We start from the raw sequence: 27,875 nt of genomic DNA, 5'->3' as shown, positions 1-27,875 counted from the left end.
AGAAGCCACTTCCTGTAGTAACAAAGGCTCCCCTTGAGACTCAGGTAAACTTTCAGAAGGAGCCGCTGAAGTATTCGGTGGTTCTACAGAACCGGCGTCCGGAGTGGACGACTCATCCTGTTTGGACTGCAAAGCCTTCTCTTTGCATTTCTTAGAAGAACCAGGCGTCGGAGAATCCGACGGCATGTTGTAATTACAACGTTTACCAAACACAAGCTTAGCACAGTCCAACCGACGTTTAATAGTACGCTTGTTAAAAGTAGCACAAAAGCGACACCCAACCACGTCGTGCTCAGGCCCTAAACAAGGAATACAGAGTGAATGGTAATCCCTATGAGGAATCTGTTTCCCACAAGAAATACAGTTATTAACTTTTTCTGACATCCGTCAATACTGAGGCAAGAAAAAGACAAAAGTGTCCCCAACAGGGTACTTAGCCCAACTTGGTCTCCGGTCTGAAACTCAAAAACCGACAATTCCAGAATGCCGAACGGCACTTGCAAAAGGCTGCTTCTGCTTAGGACCACGCGGCAAGAAAGACTGAGTATATGGCGTCGGTCATGCGCATTTGTACTGGCACGTACTGACATCAGTCTCGGGCGCCGATGACCGACGCCAGTTCTAGCCCTTTGGTATTCGGGCCGATTGTGGACAGCGGAATACCCATATGTAAGGACTGCAGCAATGGGAGACGAAGAACATCCAATGTTCTATATTGGCAAAACTGATCAATGCCTAAAAGACAGGGTTCTACGTCACCTATGAGATAGTCGACAGAAGGACATGAAAATGCGTTAGAGTCTCATGTTATTTCAAATCCTACCCATTATTTTAGCTTTAAAGCTACAGAATGTATGTCTATAAGACATAGAGCTGGAGACATTCATAATAATACTGAGATTCGTGAAATTGGGTGGGTTAATAATTTAAGAGCTAACCTCCCCCCAGGCTTAAACGTAATGGTTCCATTAAAACCTGTTCTGAAACAGAAACGCCTCTCTATTGGCTAAAATTTGAGGCTTGTGTGCCTCCAGGAAAGTGATTAACAGCTTGTAGTAGGAAGGACCAAAAGTGTAAGGAAACCATCTGATTGGTGAACATTTATTTAGGGATATGGAATGGAGCACAGGAAGTTATGATCTGAAGAAGGCAAACTTGCCGAAAGCACTTATCATTTGGAGCTTCATTTATTTTACCTTTGCAACAGTTTTAGTGTGTTTTTAACTTTGTTTATTAAAGTTGGATCATTTTAATTGTGGTGGTAAACTCAGCATCTTTTTGCCCACTGTTTGGTAGCCTAGTCACAGATTTTAAACTTAAGATGGAAAAGAAAGATTAATAGTCTGAAATTTGCAGTGTAAACTAAGTGAGTGGGATGATATGAAACAGAAAACAATTCAAGCTTTAAGAGTCTGGGGGCTTTCCATTTGAACATGTTATGTCCAGAAAAATGAACAACTGAGATGAGACAAAAGAGCATCCAAAGTCAAATTTTTAGTAGGGGTGGAAAGCTGAAAAGTCAACAAGTTTAAAAGCACAATATGGATGGGGCATCTGGTTGGGAAAAATCAAATGCATTAAGACAACAGTAGGGTACACAGCACTTCAACTAAATAGTGGTGGTGCAATGGATAGCATTGTAGCCTCACAGCAAGAGACTCTCCATTTTGATTCTCAGCTGGGATGCCTTCTGTGTGAGTGAGTCTACATGCACTCCCTGCAGTCACGTGGGTTTCCTCAAGGTGCTCCAGTTTCTTCCCACATTCCAAAGACATGTAGTACGTGGATTGGACTCTCTAAATTGGCCATATGTGCGACTGTGTGTGCAAGTGAGTGGTACAGGTGAACCACCGTGGCAGGGCTAGCCACCAAACCTTGGCTCAAGATGATTGCCACTATTGAAGTGACACCCCAACCTCATGTGCAAAATGGGAAAAAGGGGTTGAGGATGGATGGATGGATTTGTAGCTAAAGAAATACTACTTCTCTGCTCCTCTCGCTAATTAGCCAAATTGGATTCCTTTTCAGTCATTGAATAGAAAAGGAATTATTTTTTTAATGTTTCTTAGCCAAGAACTTCTAAAACTCCAAAATGAAAAAACTTAGTGACAAAAAGTTAAATATAAAACAAACTGTAATATAAGAGCAAAGAAAAAAAAAGTATCCAAACCTTAAATTAATAAATCCAATCCAAAATTAAAAGCAGTAAAATAGCAGAGTCACAGAGAACTACAGCTGAGGGGCATGATTTGACAGCAGAATCTCTCACACAACACTCAAAAGTATTTTTCTTGTCTAGCTTGAAATGATTAGCATCCTGTTAGCAGCATAAATCCATCCTGAAATTGGAAGGGAGGAGGACAAGGACATTACAGCCTGGACCATCAATAAGCATTGTAAGCTGCTAGAATTTCCTTGCGTCATGTTTGTCATTTAGATCTGAATCTCCTTTGCCTTGTCTTGCTAAAAAAGGCTTATAGGTTTTGAATTTTTCTTTGTGCTTCTGCCTTAAACTATTTGTATGATGCTTACTTTTGCTGGCATGGGAAGTAACTTCACCATGTATGACAGTCTTTTCTCTTCCAGTTCAGCAGGCCTTGTATCTCGGTACAATTTTCATACCAGCCACAGTGATGCCATGAAAGATTATGTACTCAAGTGAACTGACAACAGCCAAGTGAATGTGTTTTCAACTCCTACTAGTTATCTCAATGTCATCATCAGCTAAGGCAACATATAGGACCTTGCCTGCAGACACTGGTTAAAGTTTCTTGAGAAAAGGGTCTTTGAAAGGTCTTGGTGTTAAATTTCCAACCCACTGGAGCAATAGTCTGTCCATTAGTTACTGATTTCACATATGGTCTTGTGATGAAAATATCTTTTTGATCCTGAGCTCTAACAATGGTATAGTCATGGAAGTACCATATTTTGGCATAATAGTGACACAACCTATTGTGGTGGTGCTGCGGTAGCATTGTCACCTTACAGTAAGACGCTGTCCGGTTCGATTCTCAGCTAGAGCGTCTTCTGTGTGAAGACATGCATAAATGGGCGTACCTTCGTTGAAGGTTGTGCGTCAGGCCTGGCAAGCCGGTACGTAAAAATCAACTGGTTGCATATTTGAGCTGTTTCTTACTGAAACTGGTACACCTTGTTTGCTGTAGCATAGACTAGATCCAGGCCTGCTGAATCTAGCTTTGTTTGTATGCTTGCTATTTCCCTGAAATGCTAATTCCACCTAAAACGCGGTTTTCAACGCTTCTGTGGATCCCTAGTGATATCTGCATTGCTTACTGTACTTATTTCCTTGTTTCACTTGAAAGAAAGTTACTGTTTGTTAAGTTATTTAAGTTACCTGTAACACATTGCATTTAAGTTACCTGGCACTTGCCCACTAAAGCAATTATATAAGTCAGCACTAAAAAATTAAAAGCACTACACCCTCACAAACTCCCCTTGAGTACCTTGTTCCCCATTAGCCGTTTTTTTTTTTCAATTATAAAGGAATTCCCAATAATATTCTAGCATGTCCAAAGGTCAGTTGTCAATCTCCTCTCCAGTCCAGCTGGTGAATCTCGGAATCTTGAGGCAATGTTACAACTGCCTCATGTACACAGACAACCCTCTCCTCCTCCCATCAAATTCCAACACGTGAGAGATGCAACCATATAGCCATACTGGAGGGCTAAGCTCTCTCAACTCAGTACTGGTGTAACCAGTCAGGAGGAGGAGGAAACCACACTCACTACAATTCCAGTCTCACAAAGACCTACCACGACAGCAAACCAAACACAAACATACAAAAACATACTCGGAGGCTCTAAATAAAAATCTGCCTAAGCAGCAGAGACCTCCAAAGCAGACACCCAAGCAACCACTACCCCAAAACAAAACACGTACAACACATAGCTCACAAAGCCAGTGTGCCAAACAGTCACAGCCCTTAAGGCTAAACAACACACCTGATACACTTGTAATAGGTGACTCTGTCGTCAGGCACACTGACGTCCCGCTCACCAGGCTGAACAAGGAGAAGGTCACGGTGAGCTGCCTGCCGGGCGGTAGGATCCGCCACATAACACAAGCAATCCGGTCACTCCAAGGCAAGTAGAAATATGATGCAGTTATTGTCCATGCTGGTGTGAATGACCTGAGACGTACCTCCCCGGACTACATGAAAAGAGACATAGAGGAGCTCTTTGAGCATGTAGCCCAGGCTGGTATGACCCTGACCTTGAGTAGCATCTTACCCTCACCAAGAATGATGACACAATATGAAGACAAGATGATCAATTTCAACAATTGGCTTAAGTATTGGTGTCATTCAAAGGGGATCCAATGCCTGTCAGCCTGGGATGACATGCTTGACAAGCCACGATGCTTCGCTAGGGACGGCTTGCACCTGTCACCCCTGGGCTTTTGGATATTGGCAAAGGCTCTTGCTACCCCCATAGTGCCTTTTTTAGGCAAGGCTCAAAAGACAAACCCACCTCCATAGGTATCACACGGGATAAGAAACTAAGAGTAATGCTACTCAACACCAGAAGTCTAAACCTCAAGATGCACGCATTCAAAACTCTCCTTAGCATGGAGAACATCGATATCTCTGCAGTAACAGAAACCTCGTTCAAGGCTCCCGAGAGCACCCCAGCACTACCAGGTTATACCTCATACCACAAAATGAGGGGGAGTATCAATATTCGTCAAAGATACCCACACCTCCAGGTTGGTGGCACAGCACGAAGCATCAGAGACTATCCATGTGCAACTAACAGTGGGTAAAACTGCCTTCCAGTTTATAGCCTGCTACAGACCACCCTCCCAAACCCAGGAACCCCACTCGGCCTTCCTAAGAACACTGGAAAATATGAAGGTCTCTCCAAACACCATTATATTGGGCGACTTCAACTACCCAAACATACACTGGGAGCATTACTCAAGCTCCAACACCCTAGCCCAAAGGTTCCTAGAATTATAAACTCAAATGCTATGGAACAACTTGTTACCACTCCCACAAGAGGGGAAAACATCCTGGACCTGATCATCACCAACATGGGGACTCTATGCTCCAGACCAGAAGTGTATCCCTCATTGGTAAGATCAGACCATAAACTAATCTCACTGAATATTCACATCCCGACTCCACCCCCTGCCCTGAAAACCACAGTGAAAAACTTCTCTAATGCAAATTTCACACTCCTCAAAACCGAGGTGGAATCCTTCAAAGCCCCCGGGCCTGTGGAAAATACAGCCCAGACCGCAGAATCCTTTATAAACGCATTCTATGAACACCTTCAGGAATGCATGGATCATGCAATCCCAAATAAAACCAAATCCCGATCCTCCAAAGGCAGACGTCCTGTCTGGTGGACCCCAGCCATAAACAAACTATACAATAGAAGGAGGAAGCTACTACATGATAGAGCAAAATCCCAAAAAGGGAAGGCATCTCTGATCAGTATTAGCAAAAAACTACGGGCACTCATAAAATCATCTAAGGCTAGCTTCGACAGAAAAATTGCACAGGACACTAAGGATAATCACAAGGCTTTCTTTAGTTATGTTAGGAACCAAATAAAACCAAGTCCCGAACCTCCAAAGGCAGACATCCTGTCTGGTGGACCCCAGCCATAAACAAACTATACAATAGAAGGAGGAAGCTACTACATGATAGAGCAAAATCCCAAAAAGGGAACGCATCTCTGATCAGTATTAGCAAAAAACTACGGGCACTCAAAATCGTCTAAGGCCAGCTTCGAGAGAAAAATTGCACAGGACACTAAGGATAATCACAAGGCAGGCTTTCTTTAGTTATGTTAGGAACTTGGGTGGGAATTCCCAGATATGCTCAGAATTAGTCCAAAATGACAAAAAATACACCGAACCCACAGACATTGCCAACATCCTAGCTGACAGGTTCAGCGTAAACTTCTCCCCACCAAAAGGGCAAATATCTATCCCAGCAGAGTGCTGCCCCCCTGACATCTCAGATGCTCAGGTAAGAGCTGCCCTCTCCAAAGCAAAAAACACAGCATCAACGGGACCAGACGGTGCTCCGGGCTGCGTCCTACATGAACTCCAGGAAGAGCTAAACCCAAACATAAAACTACTGTTCAATCTCAGCCTTACTACAGGATATGTACCCAAAGAGTGGCGTACAGCAACAGTGGTCCCTCTCCATAAAGGTGGTGCCTCAACAGATCCTGGAAACTATCGCCCCATAAGCCTGACTAGCTTGGTCTGTAAAGCTATGGAAAGGATCATCAAGGACCTCATAAATAAAGATATTGGGGACCTACAGACACTGGATCCTACCCAGTTTGGCTTTGTTAAGGGCAGATCCTGCCTCTTAAACCTGGTTGATTTCTTTGAAACAGTCACTAAGGCCATTGACGAGGGGAAGGTGGTTCACACAGCCTACCTGGACCTCGCAAAAGCCTTCGATACAATACCCCACTCAGGCATTATAGATAAGCTCACCAGCTTAAATATAAACCCCTATGTCACTAGATGGGTTGCAAACTGGCTCAAGGACAGAACCCACATGGTTAGAATTGCTGGAGCCATGTCAGACTCCAAACCAGTTACAAGTGGCGTCCCACAAGGCTCAGTCCTGGGACCTCTCTTGTTCAGTATATATTTCTCGGAGGTGCAGGCCAACATGGAAGGACTGTGGCTGACCAAGTTTGCAGATGACTGCAAACTGGGCGCCATAATCGACACTCCAGCTGACACAAGCATCCTCCAAAAGGGCCTCATAGAAACAGACAACTGATGCCAGAGCCATGGCCTCAAGCTAAATGCCAAAAAGTGTATAGTCATCCCTTTTGGCAAAAACAAAGTGCTCACAAATTACCACATAGGTGGTAATCCATTAAGTACAGAAGAAGTAATTAGGGGCCTGGGGGCCCAAGTTGATCGCAATCTCTCATTTGACAACCACGTGGCCAAAGTGGTTATACAAACATTTTATATAGCCCACCTAATCATGAAGGGATTCACATCTAGATCAGGGGAGGTCATCGTGCCTCTTTACTCATCCGTCATCAGGCCCATAATTGAGTACAATGCCCCTTTTGGGATGTACCTTACCAGACGCCTGCAGCAACTGGAAAGACATCAAAAGTACCTCACCAAGAGGATCAAATGGCTCAAACAGATGCCATATGCTGCCCGGTTAAAGAAACTCCAGCTCTACTCAGTGGCATACCGCCTGCTCAGAGGCGATCTGTGCCTGATGTATGAAGCCATGTCCAACCCGGAACTAATGGACATGCTGCACCTCAGAAAATCCAAATCCCATTGAGCTACGCGCTCGAGAGACTTGAACCTCAGCACTGAAATAAATAGGACATGCTGGAGGGACAGATTCATAACCCAGAGGCTCCCTTCACTCTGGAATAAAATCCCAGTCCAGGTTAGGCAGAGTCCCTCATTGACTCTCTTCAAGAGGAATCTTGATGAGTGGATGGGAGATCGTAGGTTTACCCCGGGTATCACTTCTGTGTCACTGTTAGACAGAGGCACAGTATACTAACCTTGAAAAAGGGCATAGCAAAATTATTTTAAAATGGGTGGCGAAAGCCAAACACACTCTGGCTAGGCTTATAAATGCCCTAGGGCAGATAGCCTAGTATGAACCTATGAACTGCCAATCATTAGCGGACCAGAGTTCCACTGTGGCGATCCCTAACTGGGAAAAGCCGAAAGACGCAAACAAACAAAGTGACTCAACCTATAACTTGTCTTGCTATCTGAAGATTGTTCATCCAATAGCAGAATGCCATCATACAGAGTCCAATATGACAATTGTCTGCAACAGGCCAAATGCTTTCTACTGTTATTTTTCTAGGACTGCTTTCCTAATATCTCTGCACTAGTCTGTTATCCTTTAGTTTTGACAGCATTCCAAGTGGCCCAGTGTTGCGACATTTCTCATTTGTGCTTCATTAAACTCTTGGCTCTAGATTGTCACTGATGTAGTGATACCCTGACTCTATATGCAAAAATCATAAAAAGGGGTTGTGGATGGATGGAAAGAGTTTATACTGTCAGACTTCCAACCTTCTTGGCTACTAATGCCTGCTGTCTCTTGTTGCTTACATATTGCTGCCCCTGTCCCATGCTGACAGTTTCAATGGAATATCTACTAAGAGTTATGGAAATTTTCTTCCGCTATTTCGGAATTATATAACTACTACCTGCCTGGATATCATTCCTTTTCTGCTGCTTTGATTGGTTCCATTTTTCTTTTAATTTACTTTACACACCCACTGACATTCTACATTGCCTACATTACTGCAGGAGTCTGTCATTTGAATGTATCTATTGCTGCTTCTTTGAGAAACTAAAGTTACTGGCACTACTGAATTTAACTGAATTCTGGAATGATCATTTCATTTTTTCACAGTGCCAGTGGTTTGGTAGGTAACATACTCCCCTTTGATACTGGAAGATGAAAAGACTGGATTTTATTTTCCAGTACTAACAAATTCAGTGAAGCATGAGGGGATGAGGCTCCATTCCTGAGTGTGCCACAATATGCTGAAGTTTGTTGTAGCTCAAGCAGATGTAAAAGATCCGAGCACTTATCAAAAAAGAGGAGGGAAGCTTTATTACACAATTTTTCGTATAATTTTATATTGACCTATTCTTTATATAGACTGTTCATTTATATATAAATTAATCCTTTTCCTTTTTCAGCATTTTCATTTTATACACATTACATTAATTTCCTTCATCCCACAACCATTTTTGTCACAATTACTTTTGAATTCCTCTGAAAATAATTTCAAAATATCATATCTCATAGCATCTCCTTACTTTTCCATAAATCAGTACTACACTAAACAAAATTTTGTCCACTTTCTGGTATAGTCCTATTCACATTTTCATATGTCCCATATACCATCTTCAAATCCACTTTGTTAAATATTTATGTTGATATTATGTGTCATGATTTTTTCCAAAACATTTGAACTCACACACAATGCATACTAAATGTCTCCTTTTCCATTTGTTTTATATATATATATATATATATATATATATATATATATATATATATATATACACACACACACACACACACACACACACACACACACACACACACACACACACACACGAGTCCACTTTTTAATTTCAAAATACCAAAATCTCGACTTAATCTCGAAATTAAAGAGTTAACAAATAGAAAAGAAAAACAGCTAAAATAATGTTTGTGCGGTAGGCCCCTGCACCCCCCACTTACTTAAATATACCAACTCCGAGATCGTGCTACAGTGAAGAGAACGGTAATGCTCCTGTTCCGCTTACCATTCTCTTCACTGTAGCGTGATCTCGGAGTTGGTATATTAAAGTAGGGGGGTATGGGGGTGCAGGGGGGCTTGCCCTCTTGCAAAAACATTAATTTAACTGTTTTTTTCTTTTCTTTTTTTGGGTTCACTTTTCACTTTCGAGATTCCAAAATTTCGATGTTTTGAATTCAGTATCTCAAAATTCGAGATTTTGGAATTTCAAAATTAAAAAGGTGGACCCATATATGTTACTTTATTTTGTTTATACTTCATCTGCTATTTAACAGATAACTTTTTAATAGCAGTCCATGAAAAATTATAGGTTATGCACTCACCATAACTAGGCAACTTTGTTGTCCATTTTCATTCTTCCACACTAATGGGTTCGGATATGATCCTCGGATCTGACTTGGCTGCACACACTAGACTTTGGATCCAGCTCTTGAGCTCCTCCCTCTACTCATAATGCTCTATTCCATCCTCACTACCTCAGATAAGAGTTTGATACCTAGTCTCCTACTAGTGCAAGAGAGAAAGGATAGATGGAAATGAAGACAGGGGCTCAAACCTGAAGCAGTGGGTTCCAAACAAAGTCCAATAGATTCTGCCAGAAGGAAAAGGGAATGGGGGACTGATGGGAGGGAAGGTGAGGAAGAATGAAAATGGACGACACAGATTCCTAGTTATGGTGAGTACATAACTTATAAATCTGATATGGTCCTTTTCATTCTTCCTCATTAATGGGACAGAGTCCCCAGCTACGTAGACCTTGGGTGGCCCTCATGGAATGATATTCCAGAGCACTGCTAAACCAAAGGAAGCTCTATTTCTAGATATGATGTCCACCTTGTAATGCAAAAAAAAAGCTTTGGACCATGTGGCTGCCTCTCAAATATCATCAATAGAGGTCTTTGACCAAAAGGCCAAAGTAGCAGCCGAGTATCACGTTAAATGAGCCCAGGGAGGTCTTGGTAAAAGTAGACCTTTATGAGAGTAAATCAATGAAATGCAGTCTGTAATCCATTTAGAAGGGTAATGTTAGAGACTGACTGACCCAGGTGATTTGAAGAAAAGGATACAAAAAGGAAGGGTTAGTTCATAGAGAAACATTGTCTTTATGAAAAACAATATAAGGGGGTTTTGCTGACAGAGCCTGGAGTTCAGAAATTCTATTTGCTGAAGTTATGGCTACCAAGAAGACAGTCTTCCATGATAGAAATTTTAGATCACATTTGTCTGACTGTTCAAAGGGCTTCCGAGTTAAACCCTGAAGACCACAGTAAGATCCCAAGGTGGTGAAGGATCCTTTACTGGGGTTCTGAGAAGAAAAATGCCCTTCATAAATGCTTTACATAATCTGGAAGAAGCCAGGGAGAAAGATTAATTTTCTGAACAGAAATTTGAAATTGCTGCTAACTGAAGTTTAACTGAAGGAAAAACTTGCCCCATTCATTAAAAAGAGTTGTACGAAAAGAAGAATAGCAGAAGATGGATCTGAAAAGAGGTTGATGTTGTGGTCAGAAGCTGAAATAGAAAACTTTTTCCACTTGCTCCTACAAACTTTCTTGGAGGAAGCTTTTTGGGAAGCCAAAATAATATTACAAACTGGGAAAGAGCCTGGATTGTAATTACTACTGGAAGTGGAGAAAACGTGCGGTTAACTTCAGGGCATGGAGGTTGGAATGTTGAATTCTCGATGGGTGAGACAGGAGATCCTAATGGTTCTCCAGTACCCATGCAGGATAATGAAGATGAGACAGTAGGAAGGGGAACTAAACTTGCAAAGACCAGACGGGGCAAAGAGGATTCCTGAGCTCTTCAGCCTGCTTGCTTTCTCTACGGAGACCTGAGGGCCAAGCGTGAAGCATAGCGTCTCTCAGCATCACCCCCTGAGGGGACTTGCTGCACTTAAAGTTGACAGGGGTGTCAAATAGGTCACAGCAAGATCATACCCAATGCCTGAAGACCATATTCACTATGGATTGATTGAAAGACCACTCGTGAGGCATCAAAATAGATCTGCTTAGTTTGTTTGCCATCACATTGGATTTCCTTGGGATGTGCTTCACAAATAGAAAGTGGTCTGAAGAAATCACCCATTCCCAAACTTTTCGTGGCCTCTCTGCAGAGAGGGTAAGATTGGGTTTCTCTATTTGTTGATGTACCAGACTACTGACATGTTGTCCATCTGAATTGCAATAGTCCCTAGGGGCACAGATTCTTGAAATGCCTGCAATGCAAAAAAGGACTGCTGTCATCTCTAGGATGTTAATATGCAATTTGGTCTCTTGATATGCAATTTGGTCTCTTGGGGGGGACCCACCAAGTATTTTGAGAAGAGCCAAAGAAAAAGTGCTTGGAACAGAGCGCAAAAGGGGCAAAAACTGGGCAGTTTGCCCACACAGATAGTATGATGGAAGATGCATTTAAAGAAGAAATATTTTTTGTGACTAAGTATTCACCTTTTTCTCAAATATTAAGGAAGTTGGTGAATGATTTATGACCAGTCATCAGTTACAATGAGGAGTTGAAATAACTGTTTCCAAATAAAGGTCACCTTTTCTTTTGGCAGGTTTTTGACTTTGAAAGAACTATTACATTCAAAAGAGGTAGGGGGTATCAGTCTCAGTAGGTTATTTCCCCTGTGGTAGATGTAAAGTCTGTGGAAAGATTAAGAATATTTCAGGTATAAAAATAAATGGGAGACTTTTTCGTTCTATGGATACATTTTTGTACACTTCATGTGGGGTTGTTTATGTTGTGGGATGTGGTTGCACTCTCACCTAAGTGGTATATAGAACAGAACAAACACATGGTTAAAATTAGAAATTCTTGAGCATCTAGGGGATATTAGAAATTGTAATTTTGGTAGTCTGGTTGTTGAACATTTCCATAAAACCCATGTAGAGTCCGATGCTAGTTTCTTCATTAGTATTCCGGGAAGACCTTACTTAGTTGGGGGGGATTTAATTATTTAGTATTTATGTAAGATATTTAATGAAATATTACGGCATTTAATAAGAGTGTATAAAATATGTGAAATTGTTATCCTTATTTTTTTACTGTATTTACTTACTTTTATGACAGTGTTTGGGGTTGTAAGGGTTTGTCTGTTAGCTTGTAATAAATAATTAATTGTGGAATGCATCAACAGCATTGTAATTTATTGAGCTGTATGGTGGCTTAAATTATTCCTTAAAGGCATTCAGCTGAGGTACCAGAAGCACTAGTATAGAAAATCGGTTTACAGCTACTAGTTCCATTGTATTTTCTTTGCAAACTGAAGGTTGAGTTGGAGTGTAAACACTTTGGACTCCCTGTTCGGCAGATGGACAGAAGAGCTCTGCTTTGCTAGCTCTTTCTTAGTAGCTCCTGCAACCACCATTGTATCAAACAGAACTCTTTTGCTCCAGTAATGGCAATCCAAAGGATGGGCCAAACACTTGTCTGGGCGCTTGGGGATGGGCTTAACAGTATCTGTCTCCTTCCATGCCCGGCGGGAGACCAAGTCAATATGTTCGTCCACCAGGAGGGGGATCACCCAAGACATAGATGGTCCAGCACCAAAAGCCTCCAGGAACACAGATTCTTCAGAAGGATTTTGGGACAAAAATCCACTTTTCTGCTTAAAGATTTCTAGGCTATCTTCAAAGCACATCCTCTTCCGAGGGACCTCCTCTGTGGGATGTTCAGGGCAGGTATTGGAATAAAGGAAAAGCTCCTCTAGTGGAACTGCCTGGAGACTTAACTGAACTGGCTGCTCCTGTGGAGTAGGTCTGATGGACGCAGAACCAATGAGTGGAAAGGGGATAGGATCCAAAACATGAGATGACAGTTCTCTATGGAGACAGAAGACCCTTCCTACCACCTTGAAGGCTGAGGGACCAGGGGAAACCCTTTCCTCCCTCCTCACAGCCTAAGCTTCTGAAGTTAGGTTGGGGCCACCCCCAGATCTGAGCCTCAAGGGGAGAATCAGAATCAAGCTATCCAGGACCAAAGTTCTGAGAGGGAGGGATGGATCTGAGAAAATTGGAGCTGAAACCAACCCCTTGAACCCGGCACCAAGATCTCGCTCAGATATGAGGGTATCAGAGCAGAACTAGTCAGGGAAATCTAAAGAGTAGAGGAAGGAACTTTCCTTAGATCAGATGCCAAACATCTCGGAGATCTCAGATCCTGGGATTCCAAAATCATGGGTCGGACTGGAGAGGGAGAAATAATGGGCTTCAGAGGCACATTCATGGATCCAACAGGGGACTGAGCTGGCAGAACCCCCATCTAGATCTGAGCTCTGAGAAATTTGTGCATCATCCTAGCCACATCTTCTTCAGACAGACTTCTGGAAGACCTACAGGATGCTGTGGAAGGGGATCATGAATGTTTCTTTGTAGTTTGGAATAACTACATGGGAAAGGAAGGAGTAATAGGTTTAACTGTGTACTCTGAAGTACGGCTTTTGTGTGACATACTGGCTGTCAGATCCAAGGGCTTAGGATCTGAAAAAGAAGTAGAAGGGAAAGAAGATATCACCATAGGACCTGACCCTTTTGGATCCAAACAGGCCTTTGATTCCGAAGGAGGCCAGATCCAAGATTTTTCTAAATATTTCTATCAGCTTGGAGAAAACCCTTGGGGACTTCGGAGGAGACCTTTTGTGGGGATCCAAAGAAACAGATTATGATGTTTTAAAGGGAGTTCGAGCCCCAGAAGTAGCAGGAAGTAAGTCTTTCAGGATGAGCTTATTTTACTCGTCAGCCAGCACTCTCGGATTAAACTTCAAGCATACTGCACAGATTGTGTTAAGATGGCCTGGTCCTAGACAATACACACACTTCTTGTGGGCATCAGAATTTGGGATTTTATACACACAAAAAGTATACTTTTTAAATCCTGTTGGTTTCTCAGACATAACTACAGGAAAGTTAGAGCTAACAACAAAAAGAACAACAATAATGTATTAATGTATTTATTTAATTTATTTTTAACTGGAAAAAATATATAGTAATTAGGCAAGAAATTACCAGAAAAAGGTAATTATTAGAAACAGCCTACAAAGTACCAATTATGGTATTCAAAGAAAATACCTTTAAAATCAGGTAAAAGAAGGTACCATCAATGGTAAGAAGACTGATTCACTTTAATGAGGCTGACTAAAGATCTAAAGAATCCCTAACATCAGCTACCACTAAGAGGGAGGCTGTAAGAATAAAGTTTAAAGATTATAGAAGAAAATTAGAGAATTTAAACAATAAGAAATAAATTTGATTACAATGCTCGAGAGCGGAACCTACATCGAACCATGATGGCGGCAAATGAGATCAGAGGCAATTTGGGATGGAATAGAGCACTGTCGGTAGAAGGAGGAGCTCAAGAGCTGGATCTGAAGTCTAGTATATGCGGCCGAGTTGGATCCAAGGATCGGATCCAAACCCATTAGTAAGGAAAAATGAAAAGGACATCAGATTCTGCTGTTTCCCCAATTATTTTTGAACCTTTTTGTCTTTTATCACTTTTCTTTCTTTTTCGCTTAACTCTTCCCAACGTTTAACAATCATTTTCCTCCATTAACCATTTGCACCATTTCTTCTTTTTACAATTCCCTACTTCTACCTCTATCTTCTCCATCCTAATTTCACTCAAGTTATTCATCCATACCCTATTTTTATTTTAGGAATTTTCACTTCTCTATATATATTGTCACGTTTTCAATAATACATACTCCACAAGATCTTTTCCTTCCTGCTGTACATTATCCCCTACCCAAAACAGCTGCACACATGCTAAATATATCACTAAGAATATTAACTCTAGCCCCGCATCATCTTTCTCATAGGACAAAACTCTCCTTTTAAAAGGGGTTAACCTTGACCCCTAGGATAATAAACACAATCTTTCACAACTTTTTTTTCTTCTTCATTGTAAATGTTAACCCCACCACTCCATATAAACCTAACTTACCTGGAACTTAAGAAAGTATCAAATATACAATTTCCCCATATGACATTTGAAAAGTTTTCCACATACCTGCCATTTATTTTATTTCTTCTATCATTTATCTCCACTGTTCCTCTATTACTACTTATTATCTGAATTTAACCCCTAAAACTCCCTCATTGTAAATACACTCCTCTTGTTTTCAATGTATCTCAAAATCTTTTACTCTTCTTCTGCCTTTAATACCGGTTTCATCCATCCATTTGTTAAAGTAAGATCATCTGTTTAAGACAAAAATAAACACATTTATTCTGTTATATACCACTGCTTCTTCTAAATTTCCCTGACAATTCATAATGACTATATTTACTGCCATCATAAACAAAATACCATTCATTGGACACACTTCTTTAAACACCTTTCAGAACCTGTATGCTTTTATACTGCCATAAAATAACCATTATTTTATTCTCTATATTACACAAACTGACTCCAATTTTTTTCTTGCCACTCTGTCCATACCCCTTCAAAATAACTCCACATACTGCTGTGTTCTATACAATCAAGTGCCTTCAAAACCTTAACACCATTCCTTTCTTTCACATTAGTAATCACAGTTTTCATCATAAAGCAACACATCTTTTACTTGCTTTCTTTTATATTCCATATATTCCCTCATACATCACCTTTCCTATTTTTTCTGTAAAATTTTCTCAAATGTTTCATATGATCTGTGTTGGCTAACATAATAGCTAGGTTTCCAGTTTTTTTCCCTTCTTTTCCTTTTTCTTGTATGAATTTCATGACTCATATTTCTTATACTATATATCCTCAGATAACTGTATATTCATTAGTTGTAAGGATATCCCTTTTTCTTCACTCATGTCCTTATAAAACACCTTAATTCATCCCAGCTGGTCCTGGAACACCCCCTTCATTTACTTCTTTCGACACACCTTCCAGTTTTTCCATGTTTAACTCTCTAACCACTCTTGAATCCACCTTTACCTGCTTGACATTCCAAAACCTGTCTTCTTTTTTCTTTTTCATATATATTAACATTATGTGCTGCTATTTTCATTGTGCCTTCTTGCCTGCATCATACTGCACCACTACAGTCTTTAAACTAGTCATCTTCCCATCCTCTGGTTCACCCAAACAAATGGTTGGACCAATTCTTTTTCCCCCTTTAGAAAAAAAAAGTCTCTTTTTTTCCTCATATACTTTCTCTTTCCTTCTCAGAAATTCCAAATTATCTTCACATTTCCTTATAATTCATTTTTCACCTTTAAGTACTCTTTCTTTAATCATTATTCACCATTACAGAAAGACATTTTATGCTCATACCATAACACCCCATTTCCCATCTGAACCAATCTGTTTTAGCTACTTTACCTGTTAAGCTCTTCAGCCCCTTATCTTCTTTAATAATCTCATCATTCTCACCCATTATTGCCAGAATTGCCAAAGGATTCATAAAACATCCTGTCTGCCTGCCTCCTTGTACTTCACACAATCCCTTTGATGGCAATAAAGAATCAATGCCAGCTTTAAGATTTCCTCTAACATTTGTATGATCTCTACATTCCTACTTACAACCTTCCATAAGTCATTATTTCCCTACGTACTTTAGTGTCCCAGTGTTATACTATTCTCCTATTGTTTTCCTAAGGTTGCTGTTAAATTCCCCTATAACAATGCCCTTTTCACTAGTACAAAAGTCATTATCTTTTCAAATAAATATTCGTTTTTGTTTGCCATTTTCTGCCAGAGTTTTTTGATTGTGAGCCCCTTCCCAGCCAATTGACCCATTTGTTCATCATTTAGGCAGCAACCAGGGTTGGTTTGCGCTTTTTTCTGCTTTTAGCCCTACTTTGCTGCATTCACCCAGTGAAGCTCGAGGGAGGGATATGCAATGAGCTGATCTTGGAGAATCTTCCATCACTTCGACAAAGGGCCAAATGACACCACCCCCCAAACAACTCTGCCCTTCATCCACAAAAAAACCCCTTGGTGGTAGGTTCTTGATCTTGACAGCGGAAGTCTCGACCAATGTGTGCCACCAACAGCATGCAACTCTCTCCACCCCCTGGAAGAGGTGAGCAGGCCACAACACTTCATTCCTCCCCCTCCCACCTTCCTTTAGTAGCAGGGTCATCAATCAAACCTTGGTCACTTGAGTCGATGTGTTCAAACATTTTAGTCCTCCCTCTCCTACCACATATACATAACTCACAAATATTAAAAGTGGCTTTTTGTTTATTTATATGTCATAAATAGCCATGATTCCCAGAATTCTTAGATCAAGCACTTTTGCGTTTTTATCTTTTAATCATAATTGCTACACCTGTGCATGTATCCTTTCCAAAATTCCACACTTCTTTACCCCACAGTTTTTTCAACTGCTATTTTGCTTCTAAAATTCTTTTGCCTTGCAGACCTACATCAGCTCCTACTGCTTGACACCAATGATATACCATTAGTCTTCCTACTTCATTTTTGATACTGTCAATATTCATAAATACTATGTTTATATTATTTCTCTCTTTTTTTAGCAGCTTTCTCTATCCCACTTTATAACTTCCTCTTCCTCACCCTGCCTGTGATGAAGTTAGCTTAATTTTCCTCCAGTTGATAACAATAATTTATAAATTTATCTGCTAGGGAGTAAGTCTCAAGAGTTAATTCACAGAATGAATCATAGTATTCATAAGAATTTCAAGGCAATTAAGTTTTATGACCATTTACACCATCCAGTACTTATTCTTAAACCAACCCGCTTTACTCTAGGAGTGATGGCAAGTGAAGCCAACAGTAAATTTATGGGTGCCCATCCAATCATCTAGACCCCACTTGAAGGATGATAGTGTATCACATCTATTAAACTGCAAGAGATGGAGGAAGCACAGTGTGACGAATTTGTCTCCCCATAGTGTTCTGCCTGCTGGTGAAGTTTTAGATCTCTTGTTCTGATATTTGTGGGACTATTAGACCTGTAGAAACACAAAAGATCCAGGACAATAGGTCTCTAATAGCATGGAAGTCATAGCACAGATTTCCCCTCAAGGAGTCTATAAGATAATAAATGAAGGTCCAGTGGTGCAAGGTTCAATTCCCTTAGCCTCCATTTCCAAGCAGACATCAGTCCTGGGCAGAGTCTAAAAAAGGTCCATGGAGACCAGTGCTCTACCCTGAAAAAGAAATACAAATAAAATAAAAGGAACACTGCTTCCAGTCTCTATCAGTAGCTCACAATCTTTAAGCCCACAATCTTCTTAGTTAGGAATTTTTGGGGTCATTCTATTTGTTTGATATGTCTAGTAAGGTACATCCTGAAATGGGCATTACAGTTAATTAACCTAATCAATGCTGAATATAAGGGAAGAATGACTTCTTTAGATCTGAATGATATGCCCTTGATAATTAGCTGGGCTAAACAGAAGGGTTTTCTGACTACTGTTGTCACATGATGATCATAAGAAAGGGAAGCCTTCTAGCTTATCAGCGGGGAGTGGTAAGTACTAGGTAGCCTATCTACCACAAGAGGAGTGGTTTCTGGCCCAGAAATTGTAGTTTATTGGCTGTTTGGGTAGTTTTTCCATCTCTATCAACTTCCTGGTTTAAAGACCCGCATTTGTGCTTGTTTAAGTTCTCCTCCCCAGCGACAAGCTGAGGTAAACTACTACTGGTGCCAGAAAGTCTACTCCTCAGTTTATCCCTTAGATCTTGCTAGTTCTTTCTCTCTTGCACTTCAAATAGCCTAATCGCTTTGCACTTAAACAGGTTTTTGTAGCAGTTATTATAGCACACCTAAGTGCCATCAGCACTAGTCATTCTTCACGGAAATAGCTCCAGTACTTAGTAGTTATGACCACCCCTCCTAGCATGATTAAAGGGTAGTACCCTGTACTTTCTCCTATTAACCTGGTGCACTTGGGAATTCTGAGGCAGTGTAACAACTGCCTCACGTACACAGACAACCCACTCCTCTTACCTCCCAAAACTCAAACTTGTGAGAGATGCACTTATATTACCAAACTGGAAGCTATGCACTCTCCAGCCAAGACTGGACTAGCTGGTCAAGAGGAGAAGGTCAACACCTGCACCATACCACATGAACACACAGACCTCCAGAACACCCACTATCACAGCTCTCACATAAAAAAACAAACCACACACCAATCTTTGCGGAGGCTCTCAATAAAAAATGTACCCAAACAGCAGAGACCTCCAGAAATGCACTTGACCACCACAAAACAACACAAACCACAGGACACATAGCTCACCTCCACAGTGTGCCCCTCAACCTAAGCCCCTAAGGCTAAACACCTTGCCCAATATACTAATCATAGGTGACTAAGCAGTGAGACACACAGATGTCCCACTCACTAGGTTGACTAAGGAGAAGGTAACAGTCAGCTGTCTATCAGGTGCCAGAATCCGACATGACACACGCACTCAGGTCACTCCACAACAAGTATGACTCTGTCATTGTCCAAGTGGGTGTGAATGACCCAAGATGCACCTCCCTGGACTACATGAAAAGAGACATTGTGGAGCTCTCAGATTATGTGGCCCAGGCAGGTATGACACTAGCCCTGAAGCAGTATCCTACCATCACCCAGAATCATACCGCAGCACAAGCAAAAAATGATTGACTTCAACAATTAGCTAAGTTTCTGGTGTCATTCTAAGGGGATCCAGTATCTATCTACTTGGGATGACATGATTGACAGACTTCAATGCTTTGCAAGAGATGGCCTGCATATGACACCCCTGGGTTTCTGGGTTCTGGCTAAGGCTCTTGCCACCCCTATAGTGCCTTTTTTAGGCGGTGTTCCAAAGACGCTTCCTGGAATTCATCAATTATAATGCCCTAGACCAGCTCATGCTGACCCCCCACTACAGGGAGCAACATCCTTGACCTGGTTATTACTAACATGGGCGACCATTGCTCTACACCAATAGTCAATCCCTCCCTGGTCAGATCTGACCATAAACTAATCACCATGGAAATCCACATCCCACCCCCCACCCCCCGCATAGGTAACCACCTTGAAAAACTTCTCCAAAGCTAACTTTGGACTCCTAAAAACAGAGGTGTCTAACTTCACGGCACTCATTCCAGTGGAAAATGGAGTTTGTACTGTTAATTGTTGCTTATAGTTTTTCAGATCTCTGCTGAAAGTGTTTTCGCTACCTCCCCTTGTTTTCTGCTGTGTCTTCAGTTGGTATAACTTATTTTTACAGCTTGTGTGTTATCTAACTCAAGGATCACTTGCATAAAATTAGACCTGTTAGTAACAGTCTGCATTTCATTGCTGGAACCTGTGTTTTGAGAGACTGCTTTTCAATCTATCTGGAAATATACAGAGCTAATTATATTTTTTTGGTTTTAGAGTTTGCACTGTTAATTGTTGCTTATAATTTTTAAGATCTCTGCTGAAAGTGTTTTGTCCCACCTACCCTACCTATTTCTGGATTGTAGTTTAAATATGGTGGCTTTTGCAGTTGCCCGCCCCACTGTAGATTTGATTTGGGACACTCCCCCAGTCCCATCTGTTTACCATATTCTACCTAATAAACCCCTTCTGCACTTGCTTTTAGTCCTTTTTAATTTAATTGCATTTTTTAAACTGTGTTTGGTCTAATATTGCTACATACTCGTGTGTGCTAGCTTGGACTGCATGTGAATTATTTTTACTGCTGCTTTAGCTACTTTTCTGTATATAAAAAAAAAATACTGTAAGCCTGTTTCCTACCTTTCCTGTAACTAGTGTAGTCCAGATACAGATTTGCTGTATTCAGGACTGTATGTAAGCTTCTGAGCCCCCCAAGCCTTCCTGTGTTGGAGGGAAGCCTTCTAGCTTATCAGTGGGAGTGGTAAGCACTAGGTAACCTGTCTACCACATAAGGAGTGGTTCTGGCCCAGAAATTGTAGTTATTGGCCTTTTGGGCAATCTTTTCCATCTCTCTCAACTTTCTGATTTGAAAGCCTGCATTTGCACTTGTTTCTGTCCTGTAACTTGTCTAGTGCAGATACAGATTCTTAGTTTTAGCGCTTAAATTTGCTTATTCGTGCTCAGTACTTGTTCAGAACTTGTAAGCACTAAATAAGCTACTAATTACTATAGCACTCAACCTTCCTCATTACCTAGAGGAAAAAAGTTTTTGTACTTACTTTTCTCACTTGCTTAGAGAAAAAAACGTTCTTGTACTCACTTTCCTCACTGATCTAGAGGAAAATAGTTTTTTATTCAGGCATGTCCAAGGGTCAGCTCCCAGTGTTCTCTCCTGTCTATTTGATGAATCTGGGCATCTGGAGGCAATGTAGAAACTGCCTCATGTACACAGACAACCCTCTCCTCCTACCACCCAACACTACAACCTGTGAGATATGCACTTATCTAGCCAAACTGGAGTTAAAGCTCTCTCCAACCACGACTGAACTTGACAGTCAAGAGGAGAAGGTAAACATTTGCACCACACCACACTCATCACATAGTCTCACTAAATCTACACCACCAAAATCCACACACAGTAACACAAAAACATTTGCGGAGGCTCTCAATAATAATCTGTCTAAGCAACAGAGACCTCCAAAGCAGAAACGCAAGCAACCTTCATCCCCCAACACAACCCAAATGACATATAGCCCACATACTCAGTGTGCCAATCAACCACAGCCAAAAAGGCAAAACAACGTACCCAACACACTAGTCATAGGTGAATCTATAGTCAGGCACACTGATGTCCCACTCACCAGGCTAAACAAGAAGGTTACTGTCAGCTGCCTGTCAGGTGCCAGGATCCGCCACATAACCCACCCACTCAGGTCACTCCACAACAAGTGCAAATATGACTCTGTCACTGTCCATGTTGGTGTGAATGACCTGAGACATACCTCCCTGGACTACATGAAAAGATACATGGAAGAGCTCTCTGGTCGTTTGTAGCCCAGGAAGGTATGACTCTAGCCCTGAGTAGCATTCTGCCATCGCCCAGAATGATATCACAGTAAAAGGACAAAATGACTGACTTCAACAACTGGCTAAGCTTCTGGTGTCATTCTAAGGGGATCCAATATCTGTCTGCTTGGGATGACATGGTCGACAGACCACAATGCGTTGCCAGAGATGGCCTGCACCTGTTGCCTTTGGGATTCTGGATACTGGCTAAGGCTCTCGCCGCCCCAATAGTGCCTTTTTTAGGCAAGGTTCAAATGACAAATTCACCACCGTAACAGGAACAGGCAAGCAAAACCTAGAGTAATGCTACTCAATGCTAGAAGTCTAAATCTCAAAATGTACTCACTCAAGGCACTCCTTAAAATGGAGAACATCGATATCTGTGTAGTGACTGAGACCTGGTTCAAGGCTCTAGAGAGCACCCCTGCACTACCAGGCTATAATTCATACCACACTTTTCGGCCATTTAACCTGGACCGAAACACCAAAGCCGGAGGCGTGTCCATATTCATTAAGGATATCCACACCTCCAGGCTAGTTGCTCAGCATAATGCATCCGAGGTTATCCAAGTGCAACTAACTCTGGGCAAAACTGCAATCCAAACTGTAGCTTGCTACAGATCCCCCACCATGCCCCAGGATTCCCACTCCTCTTTTCTTGATGTACTGGAAAATATTAGGGTTTAACCAAACACCCTAATAATGGGCGACTTCAACTACCCCACCATTAACTGGGAAAACTATTCGTGTACCAATTCCTTAGCTCAACGCTTTCTGGAATTCATAAACTCCAATGCCCTGGATCAACTTATCCACACCTCCACCAGGGGCAACAATATCCTAGACCTAGTCATTACCAACAAGAGTGACTGGTGTTCCACTCCTGAAGTCAACTCCTCGTTGGTCCTATCCAACCATAAGCTAAATCACCCTTGATATCCGTATCCTGCCTCCACCCCCCATTAAGGAAACCACAGTAAAAAATTTCTCCAAAGCCAACTTCATGCTTCTTAAGACAGAAGTGGTGAACTTCATGACACCCATGCAGATGGACAATACCATTACAACTGCTGAATCCTACACAAATGCACTCTATAAGCACGAGTGCATGGATCATGCTAACCAAGACACTATCCTCCAAAAAAAGGAAGCCAATCTGGTGGTCCCCTGCCATAAACAGACTGTACAACAGAAGGAAGAAACTGTTGCAAAAGAGAGTAAAATCCCATGAGTAGAGGAGCTCCCTGGTCAGCCTCAGTAAGAAGCTGAGATCCCTTATAAGATCCTCCAAAGCTAGCTACGAAAACAAAATTGCCACTAAGACAACCACATAGCATTCTATAGCTATGTCAAGAATCTCGATGGCAACACCCAGATCTGCTCTGAGTTACAGCACAATGGCACAAAAATTACAGAACCAACTGATATTGCAAACATCCTGGCAGATAGGTTCAGTGCTAACTTTACTCCCCTCTCACCCCCCTAAAGGGCCCATATCTATACAGGAAGAATGCAGAGTCCCTGTAATCACAACTACACAGGTAAAAGCTGCACTCTCTAAAGCCAAAAACACAGCATCCATTGGACCGGACAACATCCCAGGCTGCGTTTTACATGAACTTCAGAACAAACTGGTTCCCCACCTAAGCACCATGTTCAATTATAGCCTCACATCAGGCTTTGTGCCCACTGAATGGTGCACAGCAACAGTTATCCCACTCCACAAAAGGGGAGCCACCATTGATCCTGGGAACTATCGCCCTATTAGCCTGATGAGCCTGGTCTGCAAGACCATGTAACATATCATCATGGAACTCATAAACAAAGACATTGGTAACCTCCAAACTCTGGATCCCACCCAGTTAGGGTTTGTGAAAGGCAGATCATGCCTCCTGAACCTGATCGACTTCTTTGAGGCAGTCACCAAAGCCGTAGATGATGGTAAGGTGGTTCACACAGCCTACCTTGACCTCGCCAAGGCTTTCAACACCATCCCCCATTCTGGAATTATAGCTAAACTCACTAAACTAGGCATAAATCCCTATGTCACAAGATGGGTTGCCAACTGGTTCACTGACAGAACCCACACTGTAAAAGTTGCAGACTCCAAATCTGACTTCAAACCAGTGACAAGTAGAGTACCACAGGGTTCAGTCCTGGGACCTCTCCTGTTTGGTATCTACTTCTCTGAAGTACAGGCTAACACAGAAGGCCTCTGCCTATAGAAGTTGGCAGATGACTGCAAACTAGGAGCCATAGTCAAGTCCCCAAATGATGTGGACATCTTACAGAAGGGCCTCGCTGAGATGGATGCCTGGTGTCAGAGCCATGGTCTCAAGCTCAATGCCAAAAAGTGCAGTGTCATCTCCTTTGGTAAAAACTCTGTTCCCATGAACTACAACAGAGGCAGCAATCTACTTAATACAGAATGTGTGATAACAGACCTTGGGACCCAGGTGGATAGTAGTCTCATCGCCACAGTTGCCAGGAAGTCCTTCTACATGCATGGCACACCTCATCATAAAAGGGTTCTCATCCAGGAAAAAAGAGGTCACTGTTCCCCTCTACTCGACACTCATTAGACCCATTATAGAGTACAATGCCCCTTTTGGAATGTACCTCACAAGACATCTGTGGCCTTTCCAGCTGCTGCAGAAGTACCTCACAAAGAGGATTACTGGCCTCAAACAAATGCCCTACAATGACCATCTCAAAAAACTCCAGCTTTACCCCGTAGCATATCACCTACTTCGAGGTGATCTCTGCCTAACATATAAAGCTATGTCAAACCCAGAGCTGTTGGACATGCTACACCTAAAGAAATCCCAATCCTCTCCGAGCTACACACTCTAGGGACCTAAACCTTGTCACCACAATAAAAAGGACATGCTGGAGGGATAGATTCCTGTCCCAGAGACTTCCCATACTCTGGAACAGGCTACCCATCTATGTCAAGCAAAGTACTTCATTAGTACTCTCCAAGAAAAATCTTGATGAGTGGATGGGAAATAGGAAATACATCCTGGGATCACTTCCGTATCTCTGCTAGAGAATGGCACAGGAAAATAACTCTCTTGGGTGGCGTAAGCCAGAGAACCTTGTTGGCTAGGCTTACATAGGCCCTTGGGTCAATAGCCTAGTATCTACCTATGAACCTATGACTGCTGAATCATACACCAATGCACTGTATGAAGATGTACATTAATGCATGGAACTAGCCATACCCAAAAGAACCAAGATGCTCGCCTACAAAAAAAAGGAAGCCAATCTGGTGGTCCCCAGTCATTAATAAACTCTACAACAGAAGGAAGAAACTGTTGCAGAAAAAGGTGAAGTCCCAAGACTGGAAAAACTCCCTTATTAGCCTTAACAAAAACTTGAGATCCCTCATCAAGTCCTCTAAAGCCAACTATGAAGGCAGAATCTCGGCAGACACTAAAAAAAACAATCACAAAGCCATCTATAGTTATATCAAGACCCTCCACAGCAATACCCAGATTTACTCTGAGTCACTGCACAATGGTATCTCCTATACTGAGCCAACATATTGGCCGACAGATTCAGTGCTAACTTTACCCCCCCCCCCCCCCACGTAAAGGACCAATCACAATATTGGAAGAATGCCAGGCTTCCAGCATTACTGCAGCACAGGTTAAAGCTGCATTCTCCAAGGCCAATAACACATCTTCCATGGGACCTGATAATATCCCTGGCTGTTTTCTACATGAACTACAAGGTGAGCTTGCACCACATCTGTGTCCCTGTTCAGTCACAGCCTCACCTAAGGCTTTGTCCCTACTGAATGGCGCACTGCTACAGTCATCCCTCTCCATAAAGGGGAAGCGACTACAGACCCTGGGAATTATTGCCTCATTAGCCTGAAAAGTCTGATATGTAAAGCTATGGAGCACATCATCATGAACCTGATTAACAAAGATACAGGAAATCTCCAAACTCTGTACCCTACTCAGTTTGGCTTTGTGAAAGGGCGATCATGCCTGCTCAACCTGGTTGACTTCTTTCTGTCAGTCACCAGGGTTGGGGATGAAGGTAAGGCAGTGCATACAGCCTACCTTGATCTGGCCAAGGCCTCCGATACCATTCCTCACTCGGGAATTATTGATAAATGCACCAAACTAGGCATTAATCCCTATATCACTAGGTGGTTTGCAAACTGGCTCACAGGTACAACACACGGTCTGAAAGTAGCAAACTCCAAGCCAGACTGCCAACCAGTCACAACTGCAGTCCCACAGGGATCGGTCCTGGGTCCTCTCCTGTTTGGCATCTACTTCTCAGAAGTCCAGGCCAACACAAAGGGACTCTGCCTGACCAAGTTTTCAAACAACTGCAAGCTGGGAGCCATTATTAATTACCCAAGTGATGCAGACATCCTACAGAAAGACCTAATTGAAACCAATGACTGGTGTCGAAATCATGGCCTTAAGCTTAACGCCAAAAAATGCATAATCATCCCCTTTAGTAAAAACTCAATTCCCACTAACCACATCGATGGGAGCCCACTGAACACTGAGGCCATTATAAGAGATCTGGGGACGCAGGTTGACAGCAACCTCTTCCTTCGACCACCACATTGCCACTGCGGTCAAAAAGCCATTCTATGTGGCACATCTCATTATCAAGGGTTTTGCATCCAGGAAGAAAGAGGTCATAGTCTCTCTCTACTCTTCCCTCATTAAACCAATCAAGTATAATGCCACATTTGGCATGTACCTCACTAGACACCTGCAAAAGCTGGAGAGGCCACAGAAGTACCTCATGAAGGGGATCCTAGGCGTTGAACACATGTCCTACACAGATTCAAAAGACTTCAGTTATTCTCTGTCTTATATCGCCTACTTAGAGGCGATCTCTTCTTGACTTACAAAGCCATGTCAGACCAGCTCTGTTAGAAATGCTACATCAAAAGAAATCCCAATCCCTACCCACTACATGCTCCAGAGACCTCAACCTCATTACCACAATCAACAGAACATGCTGGAGGGACACGTTCCTCACCCAGAGATGGTCTATGCTCTGGAATAGACTTCCCATACATGTCAAGCAGAGCACCTCGATGTCCCTCTTCAAGAGAGTTCTTGACGAGTGGATGGGCAATAGAAAGTTCACCCCAGGGATCGCAACAGTGGCTCTACTTGATAGAGGCACTGGGAACCAATGTCTGGCAGCATGATGCCTGGGCACTTCTATGGGCTAGGCTTGTAAAGGCCCCAGGGCCATTAGCTTAGTACACACCTATGAACCCATGATCCAACGGCACTAACATTTTCATTTTGAAGTGGGATATTGCCTATGATGTACACTGAAGGTGAGGGGTTGTCTAGTAAATGCAACAAAATTGCACTTTGTTACATTTAATTTGAGCCCACTTTAGCATACTAGTTATTTGTGCATGTAAGTTTCTGATGTGTATCAGGGGACCTGACAAATAACTCCAAGTTTGTAGCAGTCTGCAGACTTAGGTAGCCATCGGTTTTAGTTTCCAATCTGGAGATCAGAAAAGTAAATGCTGAAAGAGGTGTGTGTGTGTGTGTGTGTGTGTGTGTGTGTGTGTGTGTGTGTGTGTGTGTGTGTGTGTGGTGGTGGTGGTGGGGGGTCCCAACACTGAGCCCTGGGAAATATCACTGGTTGCTTACATACTGTCTGATATGGC

General features: G+C 42.1%; 1 protein-coding gene across 1 annotated transcript in view; it reads right to left on the bottom strand.

The window, feature by feature from the left end:
• Positions 1-27,875, bottom strand: part of BBS2 (Bardet-Biedl syndrome 2) — a 1,992,563-nt gene that overhangs the window by 1,565,717 nt on the left and 398,971 nt on the right. The window lies entirely within an intron of this gene.

This window comes from Protopterus annectens, chromosome 8.part0 (assembly GCF_019279795.1).
Source record: "Protopterus annectens isolate FY-2018-M chromosome 8.part0, PAN1.0, whole genome shotgun sequence".
NCBI classification, from domain to species: domain Eukaryota; kingdom Metazoa; phylum Chordata; order Ceratodontiformes; family Protopteridae; genus Protopterus; species Protopterus annectens.
Note: the sequence above shows the minus strand (reverse complement) of the source record. Positions and strands in the feature narration are given on the sequence as shown.